Here is a 21,005-nt window from a genome sequence, read left to right as displayed (position 1 = left end):
TACACATTGTTCAAGCACCCCTGTTTGTAGAAATGTGTAGGCAAAAGTGCATAGCACACTGTGTTCTACAAATAATATATACCATGTTCTCAACTAAACCCTGTAACTGGGTGAAGGTCTATGGCCTGTGTTATAAAGGAGGTCAGATTAGATGATCAAATGGTCCCTTCTGGCCTTAACATCTATGAATAACCACTATTATTAATGTCCACGCTATAGTGTAGCGTTCATGTATGTGTACCTGCTCAGCTGCAAAAACAAAGGATGCTTAATTAAAATGCATCTTTGATAGTTGAATAATGTCCATGTTATTTAAAAGACATAAACATCGAGATTGCGCAGCCTGTTGTAATAGCCCGTGTAGCTGAAGCAGGCTGACAACATTTCCTACTAGGAATATCTTTTCCAATATCTTAATTCCTCTAAGAAGGTGCCAGAAGTCTTTCTAGTCAGATACCATAGGCTAATCCCTCTCTGCTCTGTGGTGCTGTAATTGGATGGACTGTTCATCACAGCAGAGAAAAGAAGCCTTTCCTTGTAACTGTTCCTGTTTTCAGTTCTTCCTGGCTTGTCAACCTCTGGCAGGTTCTCCATTCTTTACACCATTCCACTTCAACTCACTTAACAGGTCATTAGCTGTGTATCTGGGAACTTACTGTGGGTGTTTCAGTACCTTTCAGGACTTTTCTTGTCTTTCTTGATTTTCCTTTGTACTTTGTGTTTTTTATAGACTGCAGTAGGGCCAGATTCTGAACTGAATCTGGCCCTGACTTTATAACTCCTTAGCATTTGCAAAAAGAAAAGGAGTACTTGTGGCACCTTAGAGACTAACCAATTTATTTGAGCATAAGCTTTCGTGAGCTACAGCTCACTTCATCGGATGCATACTGTGGAAACTGCAGAAGACATTATACACACAGAGACCATGAAACAATACCTCCTCCCACCCCACTCTCCTGCTGGTAATAGCTTATCTAAAGTGATCACTCTCCTTACAATGTGTATGATAATCAAGTTGGGCCATTTCCAGCACAAATCCAGGTTTTCTCACCCTCCGCCCCCCCCTCCCCACACAAACTCACTCTCCTGCTGGTAATAGCCCATCCAAAGTGACCACTCTCTTTACAATGTGTATGATAATCAATGGCCCACCTCTACAGCAAACAAATTTAAGAGATTCATAATTGCTGGTTTTGTAATACAGAAGCAAGGGAGGGAGTGAAAGCTTCAAAATTTAGCTCAAATCTCCTCTAGCTGAAGAAACACTATAGTGCTTTAGCAAAAAGGACGAGGACACTTTAGGGACATGTGGCACCTTAGAGACTAACAAGTTTATTTGAGCATAAGCTTTCGTGGGCTAAAACCCACTTCACTGGATGCATGCAGTGGAAAATACAGTAGGAAGATATATACACACACTCAGAGAACATGAAAAAATGGGTGTTGCCATACATACTATAATTAGAGTGATCAATTAAGGTTAGCTGTTATCAGCAGGAGAAAAAACCTTTGGTAGTGTTAATCAGGATGGCCCATTTAATATTTCAAACAATTATTTAGGATCAAATTTTGCCATGGAGGTGCCTGTGTGCTGCACATTAGTAGCTGAGAGAAGAATTTGGCACTTTAATTTTTAAATGCTGTGTCAAACCTATATTAATAGCAGGATCCAGACTGGTTTAGTCTCTTCTAATAGATTCCATGCTACCAGTATGGACTCACAAATGAGATAATTTTTTAGCAGCATGGTGACCACTGGAGATGTATGCTCAGAAAAACCAACTGCAATTAGTAATGTTGTTACTGAGATGATACTTGAGATAGTAGCAAGCAAGAGACGCAGCTGGAAACTTGGAGCAGAGTGTTCTAAGCAGAGACAGGTGGGAGGGGAAGGATGGTCTTATGGTTTAGGCACTGGAGTGGTACTTAGGGGAGCTAGGTTCATTCAGTTTCTGACTCTACCACAGACTCCCTGTGTGGTCTCTGGCACATCACTTAATCTCTCTGTGTCTATTCAGATTGTAAAAAAGAGCCTTGTACAAGGAGTTCACAATCTGTGGTATGGTGCCTAACATGCTGGAGCTGACTGCTAGGCACGACCTTAACACAAGTAATAATAATAATCTGATGCGTGAGCTTTCAGTGAAATTTACATGGAACAGGGATACAGAATCCCTACAAGTGCCCCTACTGGATGAAAAGCAAGCCCTTCAATGATGACGGTTATATCAGACTAGACTCTCAAGAGAGACATAGAATCGTGTATGCTGCTTAAAAAAAGGATATTGACTCTAAGCTATTTTTCCTGAGATCTCAGACCCATAACTCAGGAAAAGAGAGAGGAACTGACAGAAAGGATGAGAGCCTTCCTCAAAGAAGACATTATAACATCATTATTGTATCCGGCCAAACTCGGAGGGCTTTGTGATGAGCAAAACTACATTTTTTAAAAAGCAATAAATCATCCACAAAGTTTTAAGAGACCTAGAAGGAAGGGAGGCCCAGGAGATATGCCATTGAAGGAAGCTCTCGGAGCATGAGGAATTCAAAAAAGATTTCAGTGGGACTTCTGTGAGTAGGGGCTTGCAGCACTGGTTCTATATTTCCTTATTCTTGATTAGTTTATCTTGAGGGACTTGGAACTTGGACTGTGGCAGGACCATTTGTCTTGGACTTGGATTCCTCTCTGGTGAGTTAGTGATGGAGTTGTACACTTTATGTTGTGCTGAAGCATGAGTTATGAAGAGCCGCTGGGTGCTGCTCTCCCCAGAGCAGGATTTTTTCTTAATAAAATGATAGTGGCTCTAGTTTTGAGATGAAATGCAGACAAGTTGTTACAGCACAAGCGTGGGAGACGGGAGACCTGGTCTGTTTCTAAGGCTGCCACAGATTGTAAAGTAAAGCAAAGGATCATGGATTTGAGGCATGGTATTTTTAAAATTGCTCAGTGCTGTCCTAATTCTGCTTTCATTGAAGTCAGTGGGAGTTTTACCATGATCTTCAATGGGAACGGAATCCTTTATGTTGCAGACTGCCTAACTGCACAAAGTGGGTAGGTCTGTATGATCAGTTGGACATAAAAATGGCTATGTTCCTACCTCAGAGATGTTAAATCATAGAATCATAGAATATCAGGGTTGGAAGGGACCTCAGGAGGTCATCTAGTCCAACCTCCTGCTCAAAGCAGGACCAATCCCCAATTTTTTCCCCGGATCCCTAAATGGCCCCCTCAAGGATTGAACTCGCAACTGTGGGTTTAGCAGGCCACTGCTCAAACCACTGAGTGATCTTTATATATACTGTCTGGTGCATAGGGGGAAGTAAGTTATAACCATAAAGAAGGGACAAATTCTGACCCAGGTTTCACCAATGCAAATTTGGGGTAACTTGACTGGAATCTGTGGGCCCAGTTCACTGTTGCCCTACACCTTTTATGTACAACTTACTTTGCACTGATGGAAATGACTACCCAAGGGGCAGGGCAAGAGTGAATAAAGCCTGGTGAAGTTAACTGAGGTCAGAATCTGGCCCAAGGGAAATAATTGCCACTGGAAGAGTTAGTTGCTCTTCTCCTCTTCCATCGTAGTGTTGCAACAAGATATCCATAAGTCACTTGCTATGTGATAGGCTTGGTTAAAAATTTGCAAATTGCAACCTTTGTTCCAATATGTTTACTTTCCTTGAGTTCAGTTATATGGCAGTCCTCTCTTCAGTAAAAGGGTTGACTCATACGGTGGACTTCACTGTGGAGTGGAGTGCATTTTCTTTGGCTGAAAACATTCCCCCCCTCCCCCTTGACTGATAGAAAACTCACATTTTTCACTCTAATGGGAGCTGTGAATATGTGCTAAGAATAGAATATACAGGACCTGCCCTAAAGACTCTGCTTGGAATAGCATAACACAGAAACAATGAATTAAAGCTGTTGTGTCCTTAACCCAGCCAGTCACCTATAATAATTAACCAGTTTGTTTAGGACACGAATTTGATGCCTCAGTTGACCATCCATGAGCCTATTGTCTGTGTCTGGAACTCACATTGTTTTGTCTAGGTACTGCAGCATGCCCTGTGTGGAAGATTACTTAGCATTCTCAGGTGCTTAGCATACTTATAGTGCACAATCAAGTCGACTACAGGAATGAGTGACAGCTATAACAGAAAACGATTTCCAGGCAGCTGGTGGCTTAATTTAGACTGTTAGGATCAAATTTTGATCTGGAGTATAAATCCAACAAAGTCAACAGAATTACATTGGATTCACAGTGGTGTGGCTGAAAGCAGAATCTAGCCGTTAATGTTGTCTTTGGTCAGTCAGTCAGAGTTGCTTCCTCTCTCATTCTGCTATGGATGTCTGTGCTTCTAGATCTGAGAATCTAAAGTTCTGTAGGTTTCAGAGTAGCAGCCGTGTTAGTCTGTTTCTGCAAAAAGAAAAGGAGTACTTGTGGCACCTTAGAGACTAACAGATTTATTTGAGCATAAGCTTTCGTGAGCTACAGCTCACTTCCTGTAGTTACAGCTGTATGTGAAATGTACAATATTGAAAACTGTAGTTAAGCTCTGAGTTCTGTTCTCAGTATGTCTGGGAAGGGAGGCAGCATGACCTAATGTTTAGAGTGGGCTACTGTTCTAATTTCCCAATGCACAGCTACAGACTAGGGACCGAATGGCTAGGCAGCAGTTCTGCGGAAAAGGACCTAGGGGTGACAGTGGATGAGAAGCTGGATATGAGTCAGCAGTGTGCCCTTGTTGCCAAGAAGGCCAATGGCATTTTGGGATGTATAAGTAGGGGCATAGCGAGCAGATCGAGGGACGTGATCGTCCCCCTCTATTCGACATTGGTGAGGCCTCATCTGGAGTACTGTGTCCAGTTTTGGGCCCCACACTACAAGAAGGATGTGGATAAATTGGAGAGAGTCCAGCGAAGGGCAACAAAAATGATTAGGGGTCTGAAACACATGACTTATGAGGAGAGGCTGAGGGAACTGGGATTGTTTAGTCTGCAGAAGAGAAGAATGAGGGGGGATTTGACAGCTGCTTTCAACTACCTGAGAGGTGGTTCCAGAGAGGATGGTTCTAGACTATTCTCAGTGGTAGAAGAGGACAGGACAAGGAGTAATGGTCTCAAGTTGCAGTGGGGGAGGTTTAGGTTGGATATTAGGAAAAACTTTTTCACTAGGAGGGTGGTGAAACACTGGAATGTGTTACCTAGGGAGGTGGTAGAATCTCCTTCCTTAGAAGTTTTTTAAGATCAGGCTTGACAAAGCCCTGGCTGGGATGATTTAATTGGGGATTGGTCCTGCTTTGAGCAGGGGGTTGGACTAGATGACCTCCTGAGGTCCCATCCAACCCTGATATTCTATGATTCTCTGTGGCTCACTTTTCTCTGTGGCTCACTTTTCCACCTGCAAAATGGGGACAATAATTCATTCCTGCTGTACCTCAAAGCGGAGTTATAAGGCTGGACTAATTGTTAATAAAATATTAGAGAGCCTCTGGTAAAAGGTGCAATAGGTGGGTATTATGCACTGAGCGGGAACGGATCCAATTTGCCAAAAGTAATGGTAGATTCTCTATCACTAACTATTTTAAAATCAAGATTGGAAGTTTTTCTAAAAGATCTGCTCTAGGAATTATTTGGGGGAATTTCTCTGGCCTGTCTTATATAGGTGGTCAGACTAGATGATCACAATGATCCCTTCTGGCCTTGGGGGTCTATGAATATTTACTCCACAATTTTGAGTTGGATACATTTGATCACTTGGGGCTTCGTACCTTTCTCTCTGTTGCCCATCGCTCATTTTCATCAACAGTTCCGTTATCACTCAAAACCATGATACAGCCCTTAAAATGTACCCGTGCTGTTTGTAAGTATGATGAAATGTTTCTTCCACATAATACTGTTTTTTTTTCTTGTGATCCTATTCTCACTTTCAGAACTCTGTTGAAGTTAGGAAAAAAAAGAATAATAATGAATTTCCATATGGGCTATACCTTGTAAAGAGATTATCTCCATTCATTCTTTTTGTAAAATTTTCAGAAAGGAAGCACTGTCCCAATACACAGAAGCAATTTTTCTTTTCAATGGATCCTGTGACTCAAATCTAAACCTCTGCTCTCAGAGGAACACTTTTCAAACGTTTGCTTACTGTTCAATCCCTGGTAGGCAGCCTGGGAAAAAAATCAGATGAGATGGGGCTCCTTGAAAGTTATAACTGCTTTATATTGTTTGAAAAACAGAGATTGAATTGATTCATGTAGCAGCCTGTCTCTTCTCAATAGGGGGAAAGAGTTTCCTTTGGATCTCAGGTTTTTATCAGCTGTCCAGTAAAATTGTAATATATATTTATGTAGAGCCTTTCATCTTGATGGATCCCAAAATAGTTGACAAATTGTATTCATATTTATATAATTTGTCAACTATTTTGTTAAATAACTGCCTCTTGTTTCACCCCAGAAATGGCTGCATTGCTGTGATGAGTGAAATTACCCACATTAACAGTAGTTATTAAAGCATCATCCATATGTTAGATCTATGGATAACAAAAACAATGTTTGAATTCTCTTGCTTAATCTGTCATAGGAATTAACTAAACATAAGGTGGCGAGTGTGACTCCTGCTCTGTTGGAGTTACTGGAGGAAAGGAGATCAGACAGAACAGGAGGGAATCTACATATTTTGGTTTGCGGCTTCTAGAAGGCAGTTAGGAGCTAAGAGGAATAACAGAACATTGAGAATCATAACAAAGGACCTTGGAAGCACTGCTTTAAATACCCACTTGGGGGCAAATTGTCCTGAGCCTGAGTACTGTGGGCAAAGTACACATGGACTTGGTGGGCGGAAGGGGGGTACAGAATTCCTCTTTTCTTTTTTCCCATTCCCAGCCCAGAGCTAGAGGGGAGTCTCTGGGCTGTAGCAGTGGTTATAGCAGTGGTCCCCAAACTGTTCAGGGTCGCACCCCCCCATACCTTTGTCCGCACCAGTTCCCCAGGCCCGGGAGTGGGGCCATGGCTATGGAGGGCGCGATGCAGACGGGTAAAGGGGCCGAGTCTGGGGCCACAGCTGGGGCTGAGTCTGGGGCCGGGCCTGGGAACAGAGCTGCAGTTGGGGGCCGAGGCTGGGTCCGGGACCAGGAGCTGGGTCTAGTAGCCAGGCCATGGCTGGAGCAGAGCTGGGAGCGGGTCTGGGTAGCACTTCCTCCCTGCCCCCCAGTAGGGCCCGGCTTAGGCCCTGCTGCGCCCCCCGGTCTATAGACTGGTATATGTACCCTGGTGTTCTGGCTATTGATCAGAATCATTCACCCTCTGCCCCACTGGCCACATCTTGCCTTTCCTCCATTCCCCTATCGAATGCTTTCCTATCATGGGAGCTGCCATGGATCAGCACATGGGGGTTCTGCCTCTTCCTTCCAACCCCCGTATGCATCACTGCCTTTTGGGGTCTTATCTGCTGATACAGTGTCTGAACAACATTTCCCCCTATGGACTTATTCTATGTTCACATTTCATAGAAGACTTTATTTATATAGAGCCCAGTTGTGGGATTCTTACTCTCAACAATGAGCATTTATTTACTCATGCGAGTAGTCCTGTTGGCTACCTGCATGAGTGAATGCTTAGGGCTTCACAATGGGGCCCATAACATTACTGTCTGTAGGGCCATCCCTAGGCCCCAGGCCTCCACTGGGGAGCAGAAGCAGGCTTGAGAGGAAGGGGGGAACCACCCCCCAGTACGAGCCGCCGGAGCAGAGCAGGTTGTGCCGGGTCTCTCCACTTCCTGCCGCCTGGTCAGTGCAGGCCAGGCCGACCCCGCACTCACGGGGCGGTGGGAAGTGGAGTGACCCAGCCCCAGCCCACTCTGCTCTGCTCCCCTGGCTCCCAGCCTTGGTGGGCAGGGGGAACCACCCCCCAGCACTCGCTGGTGGTGTGGCTGGGAGCCGGTGGCACAGAGCGGGCTGGGGCCGGGTTGCTCCACTTACTACTGCCCGGTGAGTGCAGGGCACCCGACCCCTGCTGCAGTCCTCAGGGGAAGGGGTGGAGTGGGGGCAGGGCTGGGGCGGAGCAGGGTCGGGGGCTTTGGGGAAGGAGTGGAGTGGGGGCGGAGCAGGGGCGGGGGCTATGGGGAAGAGTCGGAGCTGGGGCTGGAGCAGCATGCAGCTGCGTAGGGCACCAGCCCAAATTTCCTGGTGCCCTATGCAGATATGTACTTTGCGTATGGGTAGGGACGGCCCTGACTGTCTGAATACATCCCTGGCTTGTTTATTGTCTAGAGCATATTTCATTGCACCCTGGATGCTCTCATACTTCCTGCATGTAACTTGGCCGAAAGAGATCAGAACTGTGAAGCATCATCCTAGATTCCAGCTGGGATATGTAACGTTCTCCTCCCCACTCCCTGGCCACTTCCCATGTTAAATAGTTTCCCAGGGTTGGAAATGCATCTCATGGCTTATGCTTCAGATAAATACAAAAGTTGTGGGTTTCCCCTCCCCCCAAGTAGATTAGCTGTGTTTAGAAGTATGAAATCCATGTCACTTTTCAGTTCATCTAGGAGTTGTGTGCTTCCGAAATGTCACATTTATTGCAGAGCTGTTTGACAGGGTAGAGAGTTCTGCTGAGGGAAAAGGGTGGGGATGGGAGTTATTTGACACATATATCTTCAAATTGAACAAAGTGTGATTTATTTTTCTTTGCTGCAGTCTGCTACCAATTTTCAGTTTAGATTAATAGCTATGAAAACTGCAGTTCGTACTGTCATATTCATTAGCTATTAACACCATGTCTGAATTGACAGGACACCTATTTATTTTCTAATTCCCTTGCACGCATAAGATATGTGTCTACCATCCCTTTGGCATGTCTAACTACTTAATTTGTGCCTATCCTTCCCTAGGCTTTGATTCTTCTAACATCACACATCCACCAGAAGGAACAAATTAATACTCTATCAGGAGCTGTTTTCAAAACTTTAATTGGGAGCCTGTTTGAATTCATATTTCATGGATTCACTGCTTCAGGAACCCCTGACGTCTCTTTCCCAAAGGCATGTACTTCATTGATATTTTAATTGCTGCAATAATCAGTTTGCCAAAGAGGTGGGTTCTTCCCAAGGCTGCCAAATCCACACTGTCCAACTATAATGTGAGTGTGATTTTATATGCAGATAAACAGTCTTGGATCCCAGTCAATCATTTAATCAGTTTTAATTCAGCTGCATAATCAGTAGCAAACAGGAGGTTTTTTTAATATGATGGTCTCTCCAGATGGTTTGGCATTTTACCCAGAGTGATACAGATAACATCCCTGTTTCTCATCAGTTCTATGTCAAAGGCATCTTTAGCTTTCTGAAAATGTTGGGGGAAAAAAAGGGGGGGGGCGCGGGAATCGAGAGCCAAGACGTGCCTTCAGTCTTTCTCTGGTATCTAAGGAACCATCTCAGATATGCAGGCTAAAAAACAAGCCCCTTCTTATCTCATGTTTTATGCAAGGATGTCCACCAAATTTATGCAACTTGTAGAAGAGTTCACAAAGAAAATGACTTTGCTTCCTGTGTATGTTTGGATGTTGGTACTTCTAAAATTCAGATGCACTTTGGCCAATTTGTTGTTTGAGAAAAGAAATATTCACTAGTAGAAATGATGGGGCTGGATTGTGCTCTTTGCATCCAGCTCCCAGGAAGGGGTCATGCTTAACGGCACTGTTCCGGGGGAGCTTCAGGAAGAATAGTGCCTTGGAGAGGTACATTCTTTCCTGGGCAACCCAGTTGCATTGGTTGGGAAGAGTCATTTGTGGCACCCATGTATAACCTGCAGCACCATCCCCCTCATTTCCCCATGTGTGACCTGCAGCTCTACTGGCTGTGGCTCTGGTTACTCTCTGCCCCTTTCAGCCCACTTCTTGTCCCATTGCTATGGAGGAACCTAGGCCCTAAGCTTCCTCAGGCACTGGTGCTGCAACTGTGACAGGCCCTAAGTAGTTCTGCAACGTGTGGTGGAACCAGTACTTACTCCTACTCCCTTGTGCAGCTGGGTAAGAGAGAGGCGCTATGTGATTAGTACCTTTTAATCTCCAGCTTGTATGTGACTGTTCTTTGAGTGCTTGCTCATGTCCATTCCAAAGTAGGTGTGTGCTTCCTTTGAGCATCGCCGCCGGAAAGTTTTCCCTCCGTGGTATCCGTTGGGTCGGTTCTGGTGTCCCGGAGTCATGCCCTCATAGCACCAGTATAAAGGGCCCTGCCACCCCCTCAGTTCCTTCTTACCGCCGAGGACGATGGTTGGAACTGCAGCTCATCCTTGTGTTTTCCCGCAAGTGCCTCTCTCAGTGAACTTTGCTTATTTACTGTACATGGTTCTTTTGTAGTGCTTAAGTTTCAGTTAGTTAAATTAGCAGCTAAGTGCCCTGTAAGCTGCTAAGTGCCCTGTAAGGGCGCCCCTCCCCCGGACCCACCCTAGCCTGGCCCCCAACCTGCTGTGGCCAGGGCAGCCCCCCAGCCCCGACTATGGCACAGCCTGGACCTGCTGCGGCTGGGGCGCCCCTGGCTGTGGCGGCCCGGTGCTCCAGCCCTGAGTCCCCTCCCACACTCCAAACCTCTCAGCCCCACCCCCTGTGAAACCTCAACAGATTCATGAAGAAACTGAAGTTATGCATGGTCTCCCTGGCCTCCATTATCCCTTCTCTGGATCCAGGGGCTGGTCTGCTGCCTTCGACTTGAAGGACGCTTATTTTCATATTGCAATCTTTCAGGGACACAGCAGGCTCCTGTGATTCGTCATGAACCACATGCACTACCTTTTACCGTGCTGCTGTTCGGCCTGTCAGCGGCCCCTCAGATGTTCAAGAAATGCATGTAGGCAGTCATTGCAGCCTTCCTGAGGAGGCAAGTGGTCCAGGTCTACCCTTACCGTGACGACTGGCTGATCAGAGGTCGGACCAAAGCCCAGGTGGAGGCAAATGTAAAGTTAATACTGTCAACTTTCCCAGACCTAGGGTTGTTGATAAATATGCAGAAGTCTACCCTTTCCCTGGGTCAAAGGATAAAATTCATTGGGGTGGTCTTCGACTTGACCCAGGCCAGAGCTTTCCTCCTGGAAACCCTTCTGAGAAATCGCCACAGCAAAGAACTGCTTAAAGTTCCTGTGACATATGGCATCATGCACCTATGTGGTACAGCATGTAAGACTGATTCAGGCCTCTCCAGACTTGGCTGGCATTGGTATGTGCACTGGGCCGACACCATTTGGATATGGTGATTTCACTTTCCCTGTCGGTGATTACCACCTTTATTTGGTGGCTGGACCCATGGACAATATGTGCAGGAGTTCCATTCTCAAGGCCCTAACCGTCAACACCTCTCGTTACAGACTTGTCGGCGATGGGATGGAGGGCTCACTTGGGGACTCAGGGCCTCTAGTCTCCGGAAGAACTCTCTTTACACCTCCAGGTGAGGGAACTGAGGGTGGTATGCTTTGCCTGCCAGGCATTCCAACCCCACTTGGAGGGCAACTGCATGTTGGTCCTGACAGACAACACGACTGCAACGTTTTATATAAACAGGCAGGGCAGGGTGTGCTCCTCTCTCCTCTACCAGGAAGCTCTTCACCTGTGGGAATTCTGCATAGCCCACTTGATCCACCTTGAAGCCTCTTACCTCCCAGGGTTACAGAATGAGCTAGCAGATCATCTCAGCAGATCCTTCTCCGACCAAAAAAAGTGGTCCATCCTCCCAGATGCCATGATCACCATTTTCCAGAGGTGGGAAACTCCCCAGATGGATCTGTTTGTGATAAGGCAGAACAGGAAGTGTGTCCAATTCCTTTTACATAGAAAGGACTAAACCCTTTTGGAAATTCACTCAGCTTTTTGTAGCCATTACAAACAGAATGAAGAGCCATCTAGTCTTGGCTCAAAGAATTTCATCATGGATCACTTCCTCTATCCACACATGCTACGACCTAGCAAAAATCCCGGGACCCTCTGCTGACAGCTCATCCTACAAGGCTCAAGCATTGGTGGCGTTATTCGTGGCTCAAGTTCCTATCCAGGATATATGTAGAGTAGCAATGTCATTATCAGTCCACGGTTTTGCATCCCACTGCACCATCACCCAGCAAGCTAGAGATGATGCAGGTTTCGGCCGAGCAGTGTTGCAGTCAGCATGCCAGTGAATGCCGAACCCTCCACCTGCACAACTGCTTGGGAGTCACCTACCTTGGAATGAACATGAGCAAAAACTTGAAGAAGAAAAAACTATTACAGACCTTCCATAACCGTTGTTCTTTGAGTTGTGTTGCTCATTTCCATTCCAAATCCCCCCTTCCACCTGCCCCTCTCTCGGAGTTAGCTGGCAAGAAAGAACTGAGGGGGCAATGGGGCAGCAGGGCCCTTTATACTGGTGCTATCAGGGTGTTACTCCAGGGGGCACCAGAGCCAACCCAACGGATATCCTCTGAGGGAAAACTTTCTGGTCGTGGTGCTTGGGGTGAGCACACGCCTACATTGGAATGGACATCAGCAACACATCTCGAAGAACAACATTTATGCAAAGTTAGTAACTGTTTTTTCTGCCAGATGTGTGCACAGCACTGTACAAGCCAACGGGATGCAGCTTTTCTGCATTGAGGATCTTATCAAAGGATCAAATCCTGAGGCCTTGACCCAGGTTTTTCTCAGTGTTAACTAAAGGAACCTTCCACTGACTAAATTATTGGCCCATTTACATTATTATCTATTTGCTCCTTGTGAATTTGGCTGGTGGTGATTTCTGATTCCTAAAAGGACTCTGAAATATTACAAGGGAAAACACCACTTTATTCAGCTAAACCAGGGCAAGCAATCCCAGCTGTAATAATAAAGCTGGCCTAAAAAGCTTGCACAGTTTGAAAACTTAGCTATCTGTCTTTGAACCTTGTTAGCTTTTCAGTTTCCCCTTTGGTTCAGTGTGCAACCACATGCTGCCCCTTCAATCATACTGATATAATGCATGAAACTTCAACTACTGATGATCTCTGGCTGGTTTTTTTGCTGTGTTAATGTTCCTTGCTATGCAACTAAGTGACAGGCATGGGGAATCTGTGGTGAGGCTGGGAGCCTAGCACTGAACAGTTAGGGGTCTGATTAGTTTGGAGGGGGGAAATGTTGACATTGTTACAGTATTTTCTTGTGGTTTTATATAGTAACCCAAACATGACATTCAATGCACTCTTTCATTTCAGGTTAATCCTACAGCTCCCTGTTTAAATGTTACTGACACTAATGCAAAGTGATTAGAGCACTGCATTCACCTTTTGTGTTTGTCTTTGTTCCTTGCACATGCATTGGGAGCTTCAAAGGGAGTTTAGGATTAAGGAACAATGGGTTAGTAGATGGGACCCCGGACTTGGAATCGGGAGACCTGGGTTCAAGTCCTAACTCAGCTACAGACTTCCTGTGTGACCTTGGGCAAGGCACTTAATCTACTCTGTAAACCTGGATAGTACGTTCCTACCTCACAGGGGCAATGTGAGGATTAAAATCCATTATGAGGTTGCTCAGATGCTATCCTGAAGAGAGCCACACAAATAGCTAGGTATATTATACCCTAACACCAAAACTCCATCTTTATTTAGACTTCCATAGATCTTTGTCTGCAGCTCTCAGAATGCTTCACAAAGGTGTGCAAACATCATTATCCTCTTTATACACGTGTAGGAAACCAGAGGTGCAGAGGAGCAAAGAGGTTTGTGTAGGATGATACAGCAAGTTTGTGACAGAGTTGTGAGTGTAACCGGACTCCCGGTTTTCTACACCAGTGTTTTTCAAAGTTCGGGTTGCGACCCAGGACTGGGTTGCGGCATGAAAGGCACTGGGTCGCTCTGGACAGCCGACCGGGACCCAGCCCTGAGCCGCTCCCACACCCCACACCCCAAACCCCTCATCCCCAGCTCCGTTGGGTCACAGGCATCAACAATTTTCTTGAACTGGGTCCCCAGAAAAAAAGTTTGAAAACCACTGCTCTACACCGCAGCTGTTGCTTCTTGAAGGCGGTGCTCTACAGTGTAATATTCTGTCCTTGGTAGCATCTGTCATTAAAAGCCAGTGGGCTGCCTGTGTAACCCATGGGGGAGTGTGCATTACAAGTTCTCCTCTGTGCCTGATCTGCCAAAAATATGAATCTGTTCTAGCCCCAGGAGCAGAAGCTTGGTTCTTTAGCTCTTTAGCTTGGTTCTATAGCAGTTTGTGCTTTTAATTCTGGAGGTCCTCGGTTCAAGCCCTGGTGTGTTGGCCAAGATGGCAACCGGCATGTAATCGTGTTCAGGGTGAGGTTTGGTCCTTATTTTACATGGAGTTCTACTTATTAATGTTTCTGACAGTTCCTTCTTGACGCTCACTGTCATACTTCACTTAGAATTACTTGACTCTGGTTGTGCAAAACATGGAGGCTGAGATCTTTCATAGCTGCACATGGGACTTGAACCCCAGTTTCAATTAAAATGTGTGGAAATAGAGCATCCAAATAATCTGACAGAAAATCCCACTCATAAATCATGTTTATTTTTTAACTGAGAGAGGAGAACAGCTTCATGCTTTAACTTGGGAGGGAATTCAAAATTAATTCAAGAAATATAAGGATTAATTTCTTTAGTGTAACTCAAGCAGTGTTCAAAGAAAGCCAACATGTCCATCCCCCACAAAACCCCACTTTCTACAAGTAGATTACTGAGCCAACTATGTAAACACATATTTAGGGAGCTTTTTATATTGAGTCAGGTATTTCAGGTCAGCAAAGAAAGGCTAAGAATACAACGTATTAGGGAATTTTTAAGATGCTGTGTGAAGTATTCGTTTCCTGGACTCTAACACTTCCCCTTAATGCTAGTCTGGGGTTTATTGACTTCTTAAGTTAGTGTTAGGTAAACTCATCACTGCTTCCAAACACACATGCCAGGTAGTTTATAGACTCATACATCTTAGGGCAGAGGGACCATTGAGTTTGTCTGGTCTGACCTCCTGCATCACAGCAGCCATGAAAATCCCCTTAGCGATCCCTTCTTTGAACCCAGTAGCTGGTGGTTGAGCTACAGCATGCCTTTTAGACAGCCCCTTCCTCCAACCATGCCCCCCCTTCCTTCATTCCTCTCCCCCATCTTGAGTTGACTTGTATATATTATGGTCTAATGAACTAGCAAGGGTGGTTGTGTAACATTGCCCTAAAGCAGAGGCGCTCAAGGATGGAGGTGGGGGTGAGGCTGGAAAGAGATTGGGTGGGCTGTCTGCAGGGATGGGAATGCACATGGTGCTCCCCCACTGGCTGTATACAGCAGTAGTATCGTCTGAGCTAAATGTTATTTACACGCCCTTCCCTTTTTGAGGCGAATCCTCAGGAGCGTCATTGCTAGTGCGACTTCATTGATGCCTATGTTGCAAAGAGCCAGGGCAGAGCTGTGGGGGAAAGCCCGGGGCTGCTGTGTGGAAAACTCTGACCTCCTCTGGTTCCCTCGGGCTCTGCAGTGCTTGGGATCCAGCCCCAGGTAGAACAGCTGGGGAAAAATGTGTGGAGATTTCCTCTCCGAAAGCCTCTCCTCTAGTTTTTTCCACAAGCGCAATTAGGGAAGGGAAGGAAATTGAAAGATGATGGTGATTGTGTGACCGTGTGTGACAGGTTTAAAATGTTACAAAAAGGGGCCTGAGAGCCGCTTCAGCATTGTGGAGACATGATAAATGAAGTTTTTTGTGGAAAACAATTGCCTCAGTCCTCTCTGCCAACAGTGTGAATGCTCTTCTGTTGTTGCAGCTTCCTTGTTTTTCCCAAATTGGGTGCTGCTGCGATTATTAGAACTATGTATTTTTTTGCTGAAAGATCTGCAAGAGCTACACACTTTAGAGCCAGGGGTAGTCAATTATTTTTTTGGCACGGTCCAAATTTCTTGGGCAAGGTACAAATTTCTTTGGGCAAGGTATAGTCAAGGTCCAGACTCCAGAGAAAAAAATAATAATAATAATGATAATAAGTAAATAAAAATATTTTGGAGTCTGTTCAAAAGCATCTGGCCGTCCAGATTTGGCCTACGGTTCACCTATTGACTATCCCTGCTTTAGAGTCTTTTCTACAGGGAGGATAAACAGATATCAGAGATGAGTGAGAAATTCAGAGGGCCAGGTTCTGATCCCCTTTGCTCATGACAAGTGGCACATTCTCTCTGGGAGGTCCACGGTCCAGTGCTTAGGGCACAGACGTCCTGTGTGACTTTGGGCAAGTCACTTAGCCTCTCAGTGCCTCAGTTTCCTGTCTATAAAATGGGCATAATAGCTGTACCTACCAAACTGGGTGTTGTGAGGATAAATACATTAAAGATTTTGAGGTGCTTAGATAGTACAGTCATGGGGGGCGGGAAGGTAGCTATCTAGAGAGAGATGGGTGCTCCCACTGACTTCAGTGAGACTTCTCTTGGAGTAGGTGCTATTCGATGTGGGTAAGGGTATCAGAATCTCTCCCAAAGTGAATAACAGATTGGCTAAAAATTGTGCACACAACCAGTCTGTGCTAAAACAATGTATACTTTTCCTTATTGTTGTGGTCCTGCCTGTCTACTTACTTACTTTCTCCAACCTCCTGTCATTTAAACTGTAAGCTCTTTGGGGCCGAGACTGTCATTTATTATGTTTATATAGCACCTCGCACAAGGGGGTCCAAACGGGTTGAAGCTTTCTGACACTACCGCAATCCAAAGTTTCATCCTATTAATAGCTTACTCTTGCCTCTTCACTGTCATCAAGCAGCTAATGAGTTTCTCAAATTCTGCAAACCCATTGTGAGACTTTCTAAATTCTAAATGTGGAATTCTAAATGTGAGCTGTGTAGGTTAGTTTGGATTGGACACGTTGTATGTTTCTGCTTCTTGAATGGGTGAAGACAACTGTTAAGAATTAGATATGTGGAGCGAATGTGCTTGTTTATGAATTTGCTTTTCACAACAAGAGAGAGGATGGTCCAGTGGTTAGTGGTCTTACAGACCTGGATTCAACCACGGACCTCCCTTGTGACCATGGGCAAGTCACTTAGCCTCTCTGTGTCTCTGTTCCCCATCTGTAAAATGGTGATAATAACCCTGCCCTTCCTCATAGGGAGTCTGTGAGAATGAGTGCATTAAAGATTGGGAGGTGCTCAGATACTCCGGTAATGGGGGCCATTCACATACCCAATTTTCAAACAAATGCTATGTTGCTGTTTCTGCAAAATTTCTAAATCTGGGGCTAGGATAAATGCAGAAAGCAAATGCAAAAGTGGAGTGTGCACAAGCAAAGCAAATTCTAAAGCCACATTGAAATGAACTTTGACGGGAAGGTTTTTGTAGTCTTTGCCCTACTCTGTATTTTACTCTTAATTCAAAATATCAGGGTTATTTAAAAATTATTATTTTTAAATAATAGTAAAGCTTTTTTTTTTTTTTTGGTTAGTCTCTGCTCTGTTCTGCTGAGAGCTGGTCCTGTGTGTCCTCTCCCTACTTACATGTTCTTTGGTGTTTCCTCAGGTTACTACAGGATATTTCCCTGAGTGTGACTTTGAATGTGACACAACAGTGATGCAGAGACAGTAAGTATTTAAGACTCTATTTACAGCCATGGTAACTCCCCCCCCTATTCTTTGCTAGGACCTGCCTTCTGTTTCTGAATTCCTTTATGCAGAAAGCTTGGAAGGAAATGACTGTAAGATCATATGGTTCCAAAATGGAAGGTTCAGGTTGAGACACTTTGCTTTCACAGCTTATTGTTCTCTTGTTTAAGAATTCCAAAAATGGCTTGTTCAGCTTGGATGTGGAATGCCAGGTGAACTCATCATTATTGCAGGAAAGGGCCCAGAACCATAAAAATAATAAGAGCACTAATCTCTATGAGCAGCAAATAAAAGGCAGTGATACATTATCAAAATTTGGCATGCAATACCCAGGCACAGAACAAGCAGAGGGTGTTGGGCTACCTTCTGCCTGTTTGTGGAGGTCCCATCGATATCACTAGGAACTCCACTCTGAACCAAGGAGACCATAATGTCTCTAAACCCTGGAGTGGCATGCTGAGGGGACCTACTTTAAGTGGTGCTACACCAGGAATGAATTTGACTTTGGGTTCATTCCAGCCCTGACTGTTTTGTCAGCCTTTTGTCACTTTGTATCAGAATTGGAGCTCCGTGAAGGCTTTTCACACCTAAAAGTAAACGTTTTCAGCCTTTCACCATTTATACTTTGGGGAATAAAGTTTCTGGCAATTAGCCTAAAATTTTCATTACATCCAAAAGTAGCTTCCATAATGGGAAGTTCCCTTCTCCTTCCACAAACGTTTTTCCCCTTGTCTGGCAGAAAAACTATTTGTGGCATAAACCTGGTTAGATTTATTAGCCCTGGACTGGAGAGAGTTTAAAAAAGGAAATGGCCTGCTGTTATTTATTGGTTGGTCCCATTTCTAATTTTTATGGGTGAATTAAATAAACAACTGTGAATTTCAGCAGATCTTTCCTAAGCTTTATGTTATGCCTTCCACTCAGCTCATTTGCTGATCTATTCAATCTCCATTTAATTCAGTGGAAAACTCAGCACCCAAACCACTTATAATGAAGACAAAACCATTTCCAGCCTTTATTTCAGTCATTGTTGATGGCTTTGGGCAGGTGTTATCGGATAACTCAATGATTGGCCATTGAAAATGGTAATTTTAAGTATTTATTTATTTATTTATTTATTTATTTTTAAAATATCAGTAGGCAAGGCTGTTTTTCTCAAGGAGATCAAATGTGAAAGAGCTCAAGTAAAAGACATGACAATAAGAGAATACTAAGAGAAAAATGGTGTTGCATAGGTGTGATTAACTTTATAGGTGCCTCTGTGTTATGCTTGCTGTCACCCACTCTCTAATGGTCACAATGAAAATCTTATCAGCCATTTACACCAAAAAGTAGATAATGGATTTTGCAAAATTACAGGCCAAATCCCGCAGCCTTTCCTTGCATAGAACCTCAACTACTTTCATTAGGAGAAAGATTAGAGCTCAGATTTGGAATGGACTAATACCTGCTTGATCAGATCCTGTAGTCCTAAATCCTTGCTTTGGATATTTGACTGCAATCAGAGTTTGCATGAATGAGTAATGAAGTGTGGGAACTATTGCAGAGTTGTCCATAGATATTTGGTTACTTACAGAGATATTCCTTGCGACAGTTATACTCTTAAATTGCCACAGGCCAAATGTGGGATCCAAAATGAGGAGGACAAAAACAAAATTACTCCAAGAAATTTAAGGATTCATTTCTTTAGTGTAACTCAAGCAGTGTTCAGAGAAAACCAACATGTCCATCCCCCACAAAACCCCACTTTCTACAAGTAGATTACTGAGCCAACTATTTAAACACATATTTAGGGAGCTTTTTATATTGAGTCAGGTATTTCAGATCAGCAAAGAAAGGCTAAGAATACAACATATTAGGGAATTTTTAACATGCTGTGTGAGGTATTCGTTTCCTGGACTCTAATACTTCCCCTTAATGCTAGTCTGGGTTTATTGAGTAAACTAGTATTTAAAGAGTCCTAAAATGCTTATTCTTGACCTCCATTGATGACCCTTTATTGTTGGGCTTGTCTTCACTACCGCGGCTGCGCCGATGTAGCGCATCTGGTGAAGACATGCTATGTAGATGGGAGATGCTCTCCTGTCAACGTAATTACTCCACCTCAATGAGAGGCGGAAGCTATGGCAGCAGGAGAGCGTCTCCTGTTGACAGTGCAGTGTAGACGCTGCTTTAAGTCAAAGAAACTTACTTCGGTCGGGCGGGCAGGGAGGTGGTTTTTTCACATCCCTGAGTGGCGTAAGTTACATCGAGTTTAGCAGTAGTTTAGACAAGCCTATTATATTATGGAAATCAAGACTGCTATGAAGTCTTAAAAAACACATCCAGTGAATTTTTGACAAATTGTAACCCCCTGAAAATAAGGGTTTCTATAACAGAAATACCAGAAATATCAATCAAATACCTTGATTAGCATAAACTATAGGGTAAACCAGAAGTAGTCAACAGGCAAACCGCTGGCCAAATCTAGATCACCAGGCGCTTTTCAGTGGAGTATAAAATCTTTTTATTTATTTATTATTATCATTATTATCATTATTTTCTCTGGAGTCTGGACCTTGACTATACCTTGACCAAAAAATTTGGACCTTGACAAAAAATAATTTATTACTCCTAGTGTAAACCATAGCTCTCAGTCTTCCTAAAATGTGAAACCTGTACAAGAAACTTTATTTGTGACCTCCCATCTTCAATGATTGTCCTAAGTAGTCCCGAACATATTACATCCACTTCTGCTCATAGCTTCTTCAGGTTTACACCAGATTAACTCCATCAAAGTCAGTGGTTTTATACCAGATTTACCCAGGCACACCTGAGAGCCGAATTTGGCCCATTGACTACAATTCTCCACTAATTTCATTCCAAGATCACCTGTATTGAGCAACCTTTTACTAGCCAAGCAACCCAGAGAGCCTGCTCATGAGAGATGCAGAGCATCCAATATGGGTTGAGGGTGCTCAGCACTTCCTAGGTTGCACTCAGGCTGCGATTCAGTCAAACACTTAAATGTGTGCTAGGTTCTCTGCTGAACTGGGAAGTCTTCAGCGATGGGTTCGTAATGGGATTAGTAAATAAAAGTGTCAAAGGATGTTGGCGAATTTTTTTTTCTAACAGTGATTTGCTCTTTTCTCCTTAAAAATAAGCGTCACAGATTTTATTTCTACTGGTGAAAGATATTTTGCACTAATGTTTTTGACTGTGCCGTGTAATTAATCGTCTGTGTGTGTGTGTATAGAGTAGGCAAACGTAAGTACACATGTGACAAACTGACAGTATCCTGAAGAAACCTTATGGAATGAAGATACACTTTATTGAATTAAGATAAACTTTCTGAATTAGGGTTAATATCTTTGGGGTACATTGTATGAAAAATGCAATTGTGTGTGTTGTGGCACTGTATGTACTTTCTCTAGTAGGG

The 21,005-nt window shown here is 44.2% G+C and overlaps 1 protein-coding gene across 8 annotated transcripts in view; it reads left to right on the top strand.

Moving 5' to 3' along the window:
- SEMA5B (semaphorin 5B) overlaps window positions 1–21,005 on the top strand; it is a 362,976-nt gene that overhangs the window by 93,240 nt on the left and 248,731 nt on the right. For 7 of the 8 annotated variants that reach the window (XM_084642529.1, XM_084642523.1, XM_084642528.1 and 4 more), the window contains exon 2: window positions 17,505–17,566. The gene's annotated coding sequence lies outside the window, so the exon portion shown is untranslated. Of the gene's footprint in view, window positions 1–11,418; window positions 11,438–17,504; window positions 17,567–21,005 lie in introns of those variants that run through there. The other variant, XM_084642524.1, reaches the window with a different exon arrangement.

This window comes from Lepidochelys olivacea, assembly GCF_965140295.1.
Source record: "Lepidochelys olivacea isolate rLepOli2 genome assembly, chromosome: 11".
NCBI lineage: Eukaryota > Metazoa > Chordata > Testudines > Cheloniidae > Lepidochelys > Lepidochelys olivacea.
Note: the sequence above shows the minus strand (reverse complement) of the source record. Positions and strands in the feature narration are given on the sequence as shown.